At 34.0% G+C, this 15,677-nt stretch overlaps 2 protein-coding genes across 3 annotated transcripts in view; one reads left to right on the top strand and one right to left on the bottom strand.

The window, feature by feature from the left end:
* LOC126759644 (uncharacterized) overlaps positions 1–15,677 on the bottom strand; it is a 174,295-nt gene that overhangs the window by 89,731 nt on the left and 68,887 nt on the right. The window contains exon 3 of the mRNA XM_050474596.1: positions 7,350–7,394. The gene's annotated coding sequence lies outside the window, so the exon portion shown is untranslated. The remainder of the gene's footprint in view (positions 1–7,349; positions 7,395–15,677) is intronic.
* LOC126759646 (uncharacterized) overlaps positions 14,600–15,677 on the top strand; it is a 60,745-nt gene continuing 59,667 nt past the window's right edge. The window contains exon 1 of one of the 2 annotated variants that reach the window (XM_050474608.1): positions 14,600–14,754. The gene's annotated coding sequence lies outside the window, so the exon portion shown is untranslated. Of the gene's footprint in view, positions 14,755–14,780; positions 14,837–15,677 lie in introns of those variants that run through there. The other variant, XM_050474610.1, reaches the window with a different exon arrangement.

The raw sequence follows: 15,677 nt of genomic DNA, 5'->3' as shown, positions 1-15,677 counted from the left end.
TCAATTTTTCATTACCAAAATAAAAACAAGTGTAAGGTGGCAATGTTATCAGTTTTCGCTCGGTGTGTGTGTGTGTGTGTGTGTTGTTGCGTTTACCTGAATTCACTATCACCGTTCTCAACCCCACCTCCCCGCCGGTGTTAGCTAACAAGGCTTGAAGGGCTTGTGCCAACTCATTCATTTTATATAAAAAATTAAATAAACAAAATAAATAAATAATAAAACATTAACAAGTTAATATTGACCAAATGCATTTCAAAACACATTAACGGCATTATTATTCTAAAAATATTAATTCTGGTTATCAGCGGCAAAAAGTGCGATTCGCATTACTTATCGAGAGGGAGCGTGCAGCGAGGTCTTAAAATAAATATCTAACACTTCAGAACGTAAACGCGCGTCGCGATCCGCGAAAAAGCGCGAGATTACTTAATATTTACACACACGCGTAGATACGTCTGCCAATCGAATATGTGAATATATGAAAACAAACACCGGCTGACAACCTTACATACGAAAATACATACAGTATAAATCGCAAATATGTATGTATACAGACAATTTAGTATTTTCGTTTTATAAAAATGAAATTTTTCAAATAAATTTTTTTATAAAAACGATATCAAAAATCGGACTGCAAATTATATGTAGCGGTTTGTTGAACTAAAGCCCTAACATTTTTTTTTCAGTTTTTACCCTGCGGGTACGGGGGGACTCCTCCGGGTTCGAGGGGAAACCGAATATACCCGCTGTAAGGCATGCCTGTCGTAAGAGGCGACTAAGATCCTGGCCACCAGTCCAGGGCTGTATGGAAGCTCAACTGGTCGTAGCTTCGGCTACAAGGTCATACCAAAGACTTTAACCTGGTACCACGGGGAGCAGTAGCCCCTGGAGTTCGCTCCAGTCTGCTCATTGGGTTTGACCTTTTGTGGAGATTCGTGGTGGCTGTGGTTAAAACCCAAATCGCGGGAAGAACTGACTTTGTCAGTCGAATGTGGAGTTGCATTGCAACCGGGTGCCGGACCCAAAGTACGGCAGAGGTTTTAGATGGGCCTCGAGCCCTACCAAGGTGGTTAGTGTGTCCATGCCACACTGCCAATTGGTACTGAAAATGTTTACCCAGTTTTCAGGGCGCTGATCGACGCATTGTCTTGATCCGTTGTGCTTTTGAGCGCCGTGGAGTTAAGCTGTCGACAGCAGGATCCCACGTTAAACACAATCAGACGTTGTAAGTGTGCTCATTGGAATAATCTGCCGGCAGAAAAGATTTTCCTACAAATTTTTAAACTATAGATAGGATATATAGAAAGCGCTGTCGTGGAGATTTAAAGAAAAAAAATTAGTATCGTGATTAGGGTATGTTAAGTTTGCAATACGCAGAAGGAGACGTCTCAGACTCCATTAAATATAAATAAGTAAGTATATGAAGCTTATACAAAAAGAATGGCGAATTTTGAATTTTCGCGGTCTATGTGTATTCGATTTTCGATTGTTTTGTTGCTTTATGTTGGTACTCAAATCCCTAACTTTTGCTGACAAAGTCGGCCTCTTCGAATATTTATTATTTTTGACTGATGCTTCGTTTGGACGCGTTTTGGTTCGTCTTCGATTTTTGCTTATTCCAAAAAATAGATAAAAAAATTTGTATAAAATTTTGTGTGAAAAACAAAATTAAGGGCGCAAATGCTTTTCGAATGTAAATTGTGACACATGATGAAGCTATCTTGGACAAAATTAACGTTTATCGATGGTACAAAATGTTCTCAGGGTGTCAAGAAAATGTGAACGATAATTTTAACCAATAATTTGGGTATGGGTCAACTCATCGCGAAGTTTACGCCAAAAATTGCCCGCTTTCGACAAAAATAGAGTCGCGTTGATATTGCTCAGGAGATCTTGGACTCACGTCCGCGACAATCCAGATCTGTTCAAGAGGGTCATAACAGATGACGAATCATGGGTTTCTGGTTATGACGTGGAAATGAAAACTCAATAATCTTAGGGGAAGCTGCCGCATGAGCAAAATCGAAAAAGCGCGCCAAGCGGATGTAGAGGTTTTGCTAACAATTTTCTTCGATTGCAGAGGCGTTGTTCATCTTGAGTTCTTTCCAAAAGTTCGTACGATCAATAAATAATATTACCCGCAAGTTATTTGCAATTTGTGCGAAGCAGTCCGCCCGGTTTAGTGGAAGAAACCATGATAACGTCCCTGCTCACGCATTTTTGCTTGTGCGCCAATATTTATTTGGCCAAAAACAACACATTAGTGATGCCACAGCCACCATTTTCCCAAAACTAGCCCCCTGCGACTTTCTCTTTTATTTCTAAAACTGAAGAGGCCCATGAAAGAATGACACTACGCTTCGTTGGAGGAGATAAAAACTACACCGAAGAGGGAGCAAAACAAGATCACAAAAATTACTTTTTAAGTGCTTTGAGGAGCTTTGAGGATTGAAAAAAGACTGGCAGAAGTGCAATATATGGTATATGGGGTGATTACTTTGAAGAGAACAAAATAAACACTTTGTTAAAAATAGAAAATTTGCAATGCTTTTAAGCAAGGTTCGTATATATGGTACATTCATGATCATGCTGAGTTGAATTTGCCATGTTCGTCTGCCTGTCCATCCGTCCGTTTGTCTGTATAACAAAAACTATTCCTTCAATTTTTGAGATATAGAACTGAAATTTTGTACACCTCCTTTTCTCCCAAAGCAGCTGCTCATTTGTCAAAACCATAGATATCAGACCACTATAGCATATACATAGCTGCCACACAAACTGAACGATCGTAGTTAAGGCCTTGTATGGACAACTTTTTTATTTTACTAGCTATTTTCACGAAAGTTGGCAAGGATTTTTATTTCTGAAGGGTAATATAGCTTAATATTGTTTTTCTTGCTTTTTTACTAAAAATATAAAATATCTTTTTATATTAAATTCAATATGGGACATAAAAAATTAACAATCACAAAGAAAGTTTCTCTAGATAATCTGCTTCGAAAAAATACTGTATTCGAAAGACCTCTTGGGCCTGTTGTATCGGTCATGACGATCAACTTGCTATGTCTAAGAAAACAACTTCTGGGAAAATATGTTTTCAATTTCAAGACTTTTAGAGAGCAGAAGACAAGATAATTTTTTAGAAATTTTGTAGTATAATTCGGATAATCTTGTTGAAATCCATAGTTCTCAAAGCGAGTGTCAAGTTCACCGGCAACCAATATCTAACGAGTTCGAGAGCTAGCGAGATTGGTTTCCAACGACTAATTCGGATCTGCGGAATATTGCTATTTTTAAATAGAAAAGTGTCATAAGATTGAAATTGAGAATGTGTATTCAATAAAATTATAAGGATAAAAATCGTTTCTTTAAATATTTATTGATTTATAGACAAGAGAACGGAAGAAAAATTTAGAATTTGAGTTACACGAGTAGTTTAGACTGGATAAACAAAAATAATATGTGCATTCAAAGAAGGTTCGATCGTTATAGAAAAGAAGCAAGCATTTCTGGTTTGACTACAAAAAAATATCACAACTTTGTATAAAAAGTTTAATGAAGTACTAAAATTTATAATAGTGGTGTGACACAAAAAACAGGTGCCTTTGGCAATCAGGGTGTATATATCAGTTGATTGCCGAAATATGTACGAAATTTTATGGCACCGACTGTATGAGCGTCATGTCACGTATTTAAGATTGTTGTTTATAAATAAATATACATTATAAGAAAATAATGTGCTTTGAGCGAAAGACTTTGGAGCAAAACAAAATATATAATAATGAACAGTTAATTCCCAACGGGTCAAAGAAGTTTGTAAATATTAGTTTTCGAAAGTTATATTTGATATAGATATGTATTTTTATATTTTTTTAATTGAAAGCATACGTTTGACAACTCCGAAACCTTGTAGAGATAAACTATTAGAGATAAACTAACCTAACGGTATAGTACTTCATTTATGTACTACACCTAATATCGCTATATAACTTTGTATTCAATTTGAATGAAATTTTTAATTATTCGATAAACAATATCACTAATTCAATAAACAACATGGCACTTTGCCCTTTATCGCACTGGCTATCAGTAAATTGAGATATTCCGTCTTAAAACACAATAGCACTTTGCACCCATCACCACCCAGAGATACTTTGATCCCTACTAAATGCGCGATCGACAATTGCAAAGACCGGATCGAAAGCGCTTGCATTGCGCTTTGTCACTGGTTAATCAAATAAAATATAGGAATTTCAAAGTTTTTTTTTTTATATGGTAGCAATTATCATAAAGATTAACTGGTTTTTACTGTACATTTTCCTTTGTGATAAACAAATATCTGTAAGCAATTAAACAGTAATTAGTTATGACGGGTTTTATTTCCTTGGTCGGCAATGACTTTATACTTAGCACAGCTAAAATTTATCGGCCACCAATGAAGGATTATAAAACGGTAAAATACACGATTTTTCATATACAGTGTTGTTCCATAAAATGGCATAACAACGTGCAGTAGTAAAAAGCCTTTGATGATACCAATTATTTCATATGGCGCCCATTCGCATAACCTCCGAGAGTGACGAATCCAACAAACAACTGATATAAGCTGAATTTTGAGAAAGAGAGCTGTGGGTCAACCAGAGTTAAAATAGCTAGTGTATGGCATTACTTTTGAGTGTATCAGACAAGAGAACAGAAATGAAACACGGCGGCATTTCCCACTAGATACAAAAAAACAGAATTCGAAATCGATTTTTCCTAAGAGAAAAATACAGAATTACAGGGATTATCCGGAAAGTAAAAGAACTGAGTCGAGTTAAAAAAATGTACTGAACCAATCGTTACAATTCTTTAAAAACTTTCAAAATAGGTTTCTTCTTCGTCGATGCAGCACTGCCAGCGGGATTTCCAAGCATTGAAGGCGTCACGGAAGTCGTCTCGAAAAGCGTGCAAGGAAACAAAAAAAGTCCAGGAGCCACATCTGGGCTCTAGGGCGGCAGCGGAAGAGTTGGAATGCCGGTCTTGGTTAGGTAGCTGTTCACAAGAACGGCGGTGAGAGCCGGGGCGTTGTTGTGTGCAACTTAGAATCGGTTGCGATGTCTTGTCGGACCCAATTTACCCCTAGTTTGAGTGTCTTGAGGACTTCCACGTAAAACTTGGCGTTGACGGTTTGTCCAGCAGGAACAAATTTATGATGGACGATGCCTTTGATGTCAAAAAGACAATGAGCATCGTTTTCACTTTGGATTTGCTCTTTCTTCCGGTCTTCATCAGTGATCTCTTCCCGGCACTCCATAAAGGCCTAGTGCCACCGAAACACACCACTTATTGCTAAAGGAACATTTGAGTAAGCCTGCTTAATCATATCAAACGTCTCTGTCGCAGATTTACCGAGTTTCACTTAGAATTTAAACGCGTATCTTTGCTCTAACGAACGCTGTATTTTCGGCTTGCACCAGTCACAGAAACACGTGCTCGAAGGCAACTGACCAGCTGCTTGTTCGTTAGCTAGGAACGCCCTCTACCGAATCCAGTCGATGCGCGAACGCACCGAAGCACAGTCGCGGCGGAAGAAAATCAGTCTTATTACTTTCCGGACAAACCCTGTATCCCAGAACCAAACCAAAACTCTTGAAGGCCCTTGGTACCGAATGTGAAGACCCGAGTATCTATAGTTGACTTTTGATCGAAAATATCGGTCAATATATGAGATATATAATATATATATATGATTATATATTAATTTAAATATATCCTACTCTGAAAATGGTATGTCTGTAAGTCAAAAATGGGTTGAATTGGGGCCTTAGCCCCCATATACCTAATATAAAGATTTTCGAACTTTCGGGTGACTTTTTGCCGCATATATCGGCCACTATGTGAGTTATCTTGATGAAATTAGGGAGCGTGTTTTACTCATAGCAGTGTACCAGATAAAATAGATAAATTTGACCGAAAACTTGACCTAGCCACTAAATAACTAATATCATGATTTTATAACATCCGACTAACTTTACTCCATATGATTGGTCTTTTAGAATGGTATTGGGAAAATAGATAAAATTGGGTCGATACTCATCCAATGTACTGCATATGAAAGTATTTCTCCGGCTTTGATTCTTGCAAGTAGCAAGAGTATAATATTAACCGAACTTAGAGATTCCTTACTTGTTTTTTTTTTAATTTTTGTGTTTACTGCTACTTTTCTAAACACAACTGTATAGAAATATATGTGTACTATAGGAATATACATATTTATGGTATATTTGTGTCAACATAGCCACTCAGCAAAGTCCAAAGTGGGTGTGTCGCATTTTGAACCACTTGTTTAAAGAGTAAAACAGAAATTCGACGATAAAAAAAGCATAAGAAATATTAAAAGAAAAAAAAAAACAGAATAACAACAAATACCGCCTAAGAATAGCCAAAATAATTGCTGAAAACTGGCAAACGATGGAGTGGTCGTATTCATATTAAAATTACACCCACATGCATACATACTTATGCGATGTAGATATGAGCAAGTGTACACATGTGTTTAAATGTGATGTGATTATAATTATTTATTTAATTTCAATTCTGACAATTAATTTCTTTTATTGCCACTTATAGATTAGGTTAAGTATCAATTTAGTTGTCATGGACAACAACGAGGAGGCTTTTTAATTGCAAATATATACATTCCTATGCACATTAGAGCGGGTCGATTTTTTACTTTAAAGCGCGTATATTTGAAATGTTCTACGGATCATTCTAAACAACTTTGTCCAAGAGATAAATGTCTAAAACCGCTTTCGAACAAGTAATTCGAGAAGTAATAAGGCAAAGTTTACAAAATCTCAATAACCGGTTGTATGGGGGATGTAAGATAAACTTTTGGTCAACAAATGATCAATAGAATATCAAAACGCACCTACGTATTAAATTTCATTGGGATGACGAAAAAATTGTATAATCCCTAAAGTTTGCCTTAAAAATCGCTGACTCGAAAGCGGTTTTAAACTGATAGTCCCTTAAGCAAAGTTGTTCAGAGTAATCCGTAGAACATTTTTGCTTTACGCGATTTTTCGTTTTTTGGCTCCCTGTAAATCGACCCGCTCTAATGCACATACATACATAGAAGTATGAGGACTTTCGTCATAATTGAAACATTTCTGATTTTCCACTTTCGATATTGATTAAAGACTACAATAACATAACACAATTTATATAAGAAATATATACTTTGCAAAGTCAGGTAAACATATATTTTATAGACAATATTAATAATTTTCTTACACAATAAGCAGCACGGTTAACAAAACTGAGTAGCTAGTTAAATATGTATATGTATGTGCGTGACTTACCAACCATGCCCACACATTGTGTGATCCTTTCCGGTGGAAATTGATCTGTAAGAAATTTAAAATTAAATTTAAATTTATTTCCTTGAAAGATTTGTAATAAATTTTTATATACAAGTAGTTAGATGAGTTCTATGAAACCATACAATGTATTCTTAGGAAGAATTTTAGAGGGAAATAGCGGTCAGACCCGCTGCCAAGCACATGTGTTCGACATTTATGTTCAATATACTTTGGAAATTTGTTGGTGTAGGGTTTTACATTCAAGTCACCTCGAAATTTCAGGCTAACGGATATTTAAAAAATATAAAAAAAACATAACCTTTTTGATTTGATCCGATTTAATATATTTTTCACATACAGACATACCATTATCAAAAATGATTCTCTCTAAATTTCAATACTATATTAAAACAAAAAGGCACCCGAAAATTGTAATTAAATTTCTCGGATAAATAATATTTTGCTAAGTTGGTAAGACTGTCCTTAAGGCGGTATTCTCATGTAATCACTTCGAAAAATCGATTTTTTTTTATATTTTGACAGTAAAACCTATTGAAAACATGCTGTGAAAAATTCACACCGAAATTCATAGTATTTGATAAGTTACAGCTCATAGTCGCCGACGTGTCGTAAGCGACTGTCTATCAGGCGCCATGACTCTTCCCTTGAAACTTTAAACGCATTGTTCTCGAATCATCATTTTCTGAAACTGTCATGGTCCTAAAAACAAAGTATTCAACCGATTGCTTTAAAATTTACGTTCTATACTTATGTTCTTCTACTCATTTTATAGTTATCGTCGCTACCAGAATTGTTTATTTTCGAAAATATTTTCATATTTTTTTTAAACGATTTTTAACGAAAAAAAACAAGATTTTCGTGACTTTTTTTGAAGTTCGACATTTTTTTTTTTTAATGAAATTGATTATATTTGGTAGGGACGATAGCCGCCGAACTACTGAATAGACAACATGAACAGCCGCTATCACCATGACCAGTGAACTACTTTTTTTTTGTTGGGGACTACTTTGATTTAAAAAAAATATATATTAAAAATGTAAAAAACGAAATTTTTTTTTTGTACTTTTCAAAATATAAATAAAAATATATTAGAAAATTAAAATGATTGAATTTTGTTATCCCATAAAAAAAGTTTCCTAAAAAGTGGTAAAATGTATGCGTTCACATGAGAGTACCCTCTTAATTACTATGCCAAAAAAGAGCGGAATCTGTCAACCAGTTTGTTTACAGCAGCTGCTTAAGTCGGTATACCTCAGCAGTGCGTTGCGATTTTTACAATGGATAAAAACATCGAACAAAGAATTTTCTCAAATTTTGTATTTCTAACCAAATTTCGTGTGCGAAATTGTTGTGTGATTCAAAAACATAAGCCTACGAATGTTACAGAGCCTTTAAAGAAGGTCGAGAGATCGTTGAAGATATGTACATATGTATATATATGTTTCGCCTCTTCAACTTAGGAAAATATTAGGTAGTCGAAAAAGTCTTTTCGTATTTTTAATCAAACTTCAACATATTTTTTTTATATTTATAATAATAAATAAATAAACAAATATGTACCATTTTGGCCAACCACTTTTTGCTTTTTTTTCCGCTAGAAATCGAAATTTCGAAATTGCCAGAACGGAAGCGAGCGAACCATGTGTTGTATTACACGAACTGATACAGTATCGTCTTCGTAAACTTCACAAATTTCTTTCGTGGCTTACGTGGAATTCTTCCCATTTTTATACAAAAATTTCAAAATATAGCGAATTTCTTCATTATTTTCACTCATTTTTGAACAACTGTAACTTTTTTTCAACTTTCACGAATTTAATTTTTTTTTTGGTTAAATGAAGCTTAAAATCTCACCTTTCCAACACTATATGGTATGACACAAGGTGATTGGTAGCTCTGGAGATATACGACTGCAACTACATCTATTGACAAAATACGAAAATACTTTTTCGACTACCAATATTAAGGGGCTAGTTCAGTGTAGAATTTTCAAAAATGAAAAATGTTTGATTTAAACTACACTACAGTGGGAACTTCCTAACTCGAATGTCCAAGGGACAGAAAGTAGAGTTGGAAAATTCTGAATTAAGGAAAATACACTAAGTTGAGTTCAAATTTATTTACATCTCGAAATGTATGCATGACATGTTTATTTAAAAGACAGTTTATAATACATATGTAGTATATAAATAAATGTACATATATAATTCTAATTGGAAAAAAATTGGTAATTTTTTTTGTTTAACCAATCGGACCATTTTCTATAAAATGTTATTTCAACATTTATTGACGCATGTACTGCATTGAACATTTTCTTTTGACGAAGTGAAACTTAAGGTCGATAGCAGCATACGCTTGATTAAATGTGGGTATAGTTTCAGTTGTTGTTTTGTCACTAGAGACTTCCTCCTCTAAGTCTGAAACAATAGATTATTCTGAATGCTACATTTTGCAAATTTTACTTTAGACTTACCTTTTCGAAGGAACTAGATTTTTCATGACGCTATCTAAAATGTCTTCATCTGTTGGGAATCCCACTGTTTGCTCACACCATCGTCAATCCCGACGTAATCATCAAAAGATACATTATCGGTTCCCATTGCCGTTCGATATGTGGTCCAAAGAGTTTCAATTCAGACAATGGAAGATCGTCCTTCATCCCAGTCATCCGTAGAGCATTCTTTAACTCACCTTTAGCAAACCAGCCTTTCTAAAACAATTGCTGATTGTTTGTGGTTTTACCCAAATTCCAGGTTTTGTATAGATCCCTGTTTGTATCAAGTAACGACACTGTCGTAGAGTTGGTTCTTCCATATGGGCCAAAACTTCCATCACAATTCGGTTTCTATAATGTTGCTTGAGATTTTGAATAATCCCTTGCTCCATTGGTTTGAACAGACGTCAAATTAGGAGAAAAATATTGCAGTTTAATGTTTTTTAAATTTGCTTGTACATTTTTAGGATGTGGACAATTGTCAACGAACAGTAGTATTTTCTGCAATTTTGGAAACAAAGACTTTATCTATATGTTTGAGCCATTATCATAAATTTCACTTGTCATCCACGCTTTTTTGTTGTACTTATAGTCCACATCAAGTGATTTTATACCCTTAGAACAACGTGGGTTTTTGACTTGTTGATAACTAGCAATTTCAACTCGAACCACTCATATTGCTTGCACCATAACGGTAATTCTCTCCTTGCTGTTTTGCCACCAAAGCATTTTTGACCTTCAAATATAATGTTTTGTTAAACATTAAAAAAATGCCCGTTTCATCTGCATTAAAAAAATATCGTTTTCGTGATTGTCTGATTAAATCTGGCAAAACGTTTTTTCCAATCTTCACTGACTGTAAAAAGCACTTTCTCCACAAATCGACATTTGTGCGATATTATCTGCCTTTTTTTTAAATTTATCTAACCACCCTACACTAGCAGAAAATTTCGCGACCAAAAGCAAGGCAAATTCTTAGCTTTTTCTGATTAAGGCGAGAGAGGAAGATTTTTTTCTCACGTGCGGTAGTAAGCATTCAACATCAATTGACGCAAGTTGTAATCCATTATATTTGGAGTGTGTGTATAGTACCTTTTTTGTTCTAAAAGTTTGTCTTTGTTTTTTTCAAAATGGTTGATAACGTATTGAGGAATCCCAAAATTTGTGCAATGTTTTTTTGTTTTCGCCCTTTTGACCTCGGCAATTAGTTTTAACTTTTCCTAAGCGTTAAACACTTTACTCGTTTTGATGTCATTTTAGTCCCAATATCGCTACAAAAATTGACAATTTTCACCACCGTTGTCCAACAACAATGATAAATCTTATGTATGTGCGTCGTCATCGTATCGTCATCTGTCGAACGACTCGCAGCTCGGTAAATCCCACTTGTGTTTCGGTAGGTGTTTCTGGTTACGCTTGCGGTTTGTTTGGAAATATTGGCAACGTAAAAATTCGCTTATTGAAAAAATTACATAGTGATGTTATAAAATTTATTTTGTTTGAAATTCGATATAGAGAATATTTTTTAATAGTTAGAAAAATCTTGTAGACTGTATTTTGGTTCTTAAAACATTAATTTTGTAGAGAAAGATTTTTTCTAAACGCAGCGCAATTTATTCGTGACTCATAAATACTTTTACTTCTCGAAACGCATCAGCAGACATGCATACTAATATGAGCAAAAAATGGTAAGACTTTGTTCGTGTTGCTATGTCGACCCTCTCAAATGGAGTTATTTTGAAACCAATCGAGCATTCACTTTTCTTAGGCCCAAATGATATTTCAAAATGGTTTTAACTGATCCGATATTTCAACGATGCCCGTAAGATCTCTGACTGTCAATCGTCGATTATCAATTCCTTTATTTTATTGATGTGTTGATCAGTTGATGTTAATTGTCGTCCTGGAAGTGGTTCGTTGTCAACTCGTGCTCGTTATCTTTGAATAATTTTTACCAATAATTATCGCCAAAGTCCTTTTCCAATATCTCTTTGTATTAAAAATCCGTTGATTCAGACGGATGAAAAAGTTTTACTATTTTTCGCTCACAGTAGTTAACATACATACATACATACATATGTAGATGTGAAACGTTTTTGTTGTACTAAATAGCAATGATTACTTTGATGTGACGAATGGGGTTTCCGCGCGCAATTTAAATGAAAAAGTTTTACTATTTTTCGCTCACAGTAATACATACATACATACATACATACATATGTATTTATTTAATTGTGTGAGAATAACGAAGTTGCCACAGCACAGCTCCAAATATGTATCTTACTATAAAAGACAGAAATTCATTGCATGCTTTTCGGCGGTAAAGAATTTCACATGCATTTGAACAATAACTGTTGCAGCGGAAATATGCTCGCATACACACATATACTTGTATGTATACTACCACTACAAACATAAGCAAAGTAAAAACCGCCGCTTACAGCATAACAAACCCAATGCTTTTTCCTCTGACATTTGTCTATCAAAAATGCACTGTTAACAGTTTTATGCACTTAACAGAGTCATGTTAACTGCAAATATGTGCACACAAGCAACAACAGCTGTCGTGAACGCATAAGTAATATAGGTGTGCAAAAAATGTTACAGTTAATCAGCCACACACCGGTTGTGCTGACTCACAGCTACAAGTATACTCATATGGTGGGAGGATAAAAATCGATATCAAACAGCCAGCTGCAGCCAATCAGCTGTCGGAACAGCGGACAACAGGCTTGACCAGCCGTAAGTAATATAATATTGATAAGACACCAACGTTTGTTAACAGCGCAGCAAATACAAAAACAAAAGGCAAATAAATGCAAATATTTTCAACAAGTTCGTTGCGTTGTTCTCTCTCTCAGCCACTCAATCGCGCTCTCAACACGCACTCTCTGCAATGTTTGTTTGCACTGGTTTCATGGGATTAAAAACTGGTTTCACCACCAGCTGTGCTCTGCCAGACGCCATGTGCTGTTAGGTGAGCGCCGACTAAGTCAAAGTACACAACGCATGTTTGCCTGTGTATTAAACAGGTAAATATATTTGTGGATGTGTGTGTGGTATTTGCTGTGCGGCGGTGGAATTTGTTGCTTTTGCAGAAAGAAAGTACAAGTGAATATTTTCCGCTACCTGCAAACTGTAATTGCGTTAACTCTGCGCCTCCTCCGCTACTTGTGTTATCGCTGCGGACGTCTATTTGCTATTTTCAATGTCATAAATCAAATTTTGATCTGTTTATGTGCATTCGGTGCACAGACATATGGTATACAAAGAACGACGCGCTCTCAGCCACACTTGTGTGTTGCGCTCTTTGTTGTCTGGCTAAATGCTTGCGGTCTTGTTTGGGTGATGGCACCGGTAAGTAATCGACTTTTTGTAAAAAATTTATAATGGAATTGATTTGATAATATTTGATTTTGTAGTTACTAAATTCCTAATATTTTTTAATACTAGAAAAATTTTGTAGATGGCTTTTGGCTGTAAATAAAGTTTGTGGTTTTTAAAGGTATATAACTAATACATAACTGGTATATAACAATTAGCCTTACATTGTCAAAAACATTACAAATTTCGTTTTTCAGCTAACTTATTAGCAAATATAATCGGTTAATTACGAATTTAAATAAAATTTGGCTAAATTCTTGATATAATTTGGTTTTCCAAAGTCCCTCCGTGCTTGTTGTTTATTGAAATTGATTTGGAAACCCGAAAAACTTACTGGTAGAACTGTCTAACAATTGGTAACATTAGCACAATACTCAATTTTAAAAAGTCTAGACTAATAATCCCGTCGTCTTGGAAACCACACAAGGTAGTAACTTTTTCTGGAAGCGACGGATCCTTGATCCAAACGAATTAAGGCAATATTGCTTATTTAAATGACGGTTTAGTCAGAAAAGTGAAATTTTTCGTACAGAATGCGAGTTTTGGAAATACATTTTTTCAATTTTTTAACATTTTTCTGCTGTAAATCTCTTCGAAATATTTTGATGAAATATGCTAAGCATTATTCTTTTAAGAAAAGAGTTCACTTTGACAGGTTTGACAGTACCACTAGAAAATGCGCTTTAAAATGACGCTCTATATTATAATAAACAAAAATACAGAAATAATTTTTAGAAGAAGAAATTTAAAAAAAGAACAGTTTAAAATGTTCGCCAAAAAAAAAATTAACACAGGAGCAGTCGGTAAAAGAATTTAATTTGAATTTTAAAAATTTATCTGATGTGAACAAGTTTAATCAAAATAAAATTAAAATTTTTTGCAGCATATAAATTGTCGAAAACTACGAAAAGACAACTTTCTAAAGCAAAGAGTGCAAGAATGCACTTGTAAATAAATAATTGAAAGCTGATAAATTGTTTATACTTGTATTTTAGAATAATACCCATAAAATTTCAAAAATAAATATATTTTAAAACTTCACTTCAATAAAATATTAAATTTTCCGCATTATTTCTGTCTCTCTTACACCAAATGGATCCCATAAATATAAAAACGTCATGTAAGGGTTAAGAACTCACTTCTGTTACATATTTGGTAGAGCTGCAGTAACACAGGCATACAAACACTCTCACAGATATACAGACACACACACACGCACATCAGAGCAGACAGCTGAGCATGACGCCAACGACAATGAAAATGTCAGCGGAGCTCAGTATTGCTCAGCGCAGCGCAGTTAACAATCGGAGGTAACAGCGAGTGAATTTCGTGAGTTTCAATGTTAATTTCCATTTTAGTTCGCTTGAGTTCAGTTCAGTTCGACTTTAAACGTCGCCGTAACTTCGCGTCGTTCTCGTGGCTCCAACGCAAAAACGCGACTAAAAAAATTAAAATTCTTAAAAAGGAAAAAGTAAAAACTTGGGGAAAATAATCACTATTAAATAGGTAAAAATTACTCAATATTAGTGCTGATAAATGTAAAGTGCCGAGAAAGTTTTGAAAGATTTTAGAAGGTGCTCATTTGAAGGTGACTTACTTTAACTGAAAGTATTTAATTACGAAAATTCGCAGACAAAGAAAAGGCAGCGACAAAATTTTAGGAAGGTTGAGGAATATTAAAAATTATTGGCCATTATTTTTTAATTATAAAATTTTGAAATTTGATGAAAATGAAAGTTCTTAATAATTAATAAAAAAAAATTTACAGATAAAAAAATAAATTGGTTTACTGGATAAAGAATATAGCAAAAACACTTATTTGAGTGTGAGTGCCCATTATAATTTACTAAACGCCAACTATTTGTCAAGAAAAAAACTAAAATCGATTAAAAATTTAAAACCAAAGGAAACTTTACTAAAACTTAAAAAAAATGCTGTAAAAAAATCTAATATATTTTAGTTAACACGCAAAAGTAGCAAAAATAAATAAATAATATTTTAAATCAAATTAATAAAAAATAATTTTAAATTCTATTTGATAAAAAAATTATTTTCTCGAGCCAAAATTAGTTTAAATGTTTTAAAAATATATACACAATAATTAAATATAAAAAAAAATTTTTGACTGATGCAATGTTAAGTGCATATAAAAACTGTCCTAATTTTTCCGAGAGGCTCACCATCTGTATGTGAGAATTGTTTTTAATTTAGCGCAAAGAAAAAATAATTCGAAAATTTTGTGTAAATAAAAAGAAAGCATAATTTCGAAATCTACTTAATATTTTACCAAAAATAAATTACATTATACAAATTAAAAAAAAAAAAACATAACTATAAAAACAATTAAAATAAAATTAAAATAAAATTTATAAAAAATAATTATAAAAGTTTTCATTTCCTGTTTAAACGCTTCTGAAAAAAAAAAATAT

This window comes from Bactrocera neohumeralis, chromosome 5 (genome assembly GCF_024586455.1).
Source record: "Bactrocera neohumeralis isolate Rockhampton chromosome 5, APGP_CSIRO_Bneo_wtdbg2-racon-allhic-juicebox.fasta_v2, whole genome shotgun sequence".
NCBI lineage: Eukaryota > Metazoa > Arthropoda > Insecta > Diptera > Tephritidae > Bactrocera > Bactrocera neohumeralis.
This window is presented reverse-complemented; position numbering and strand designations above follow the sequence as displayed.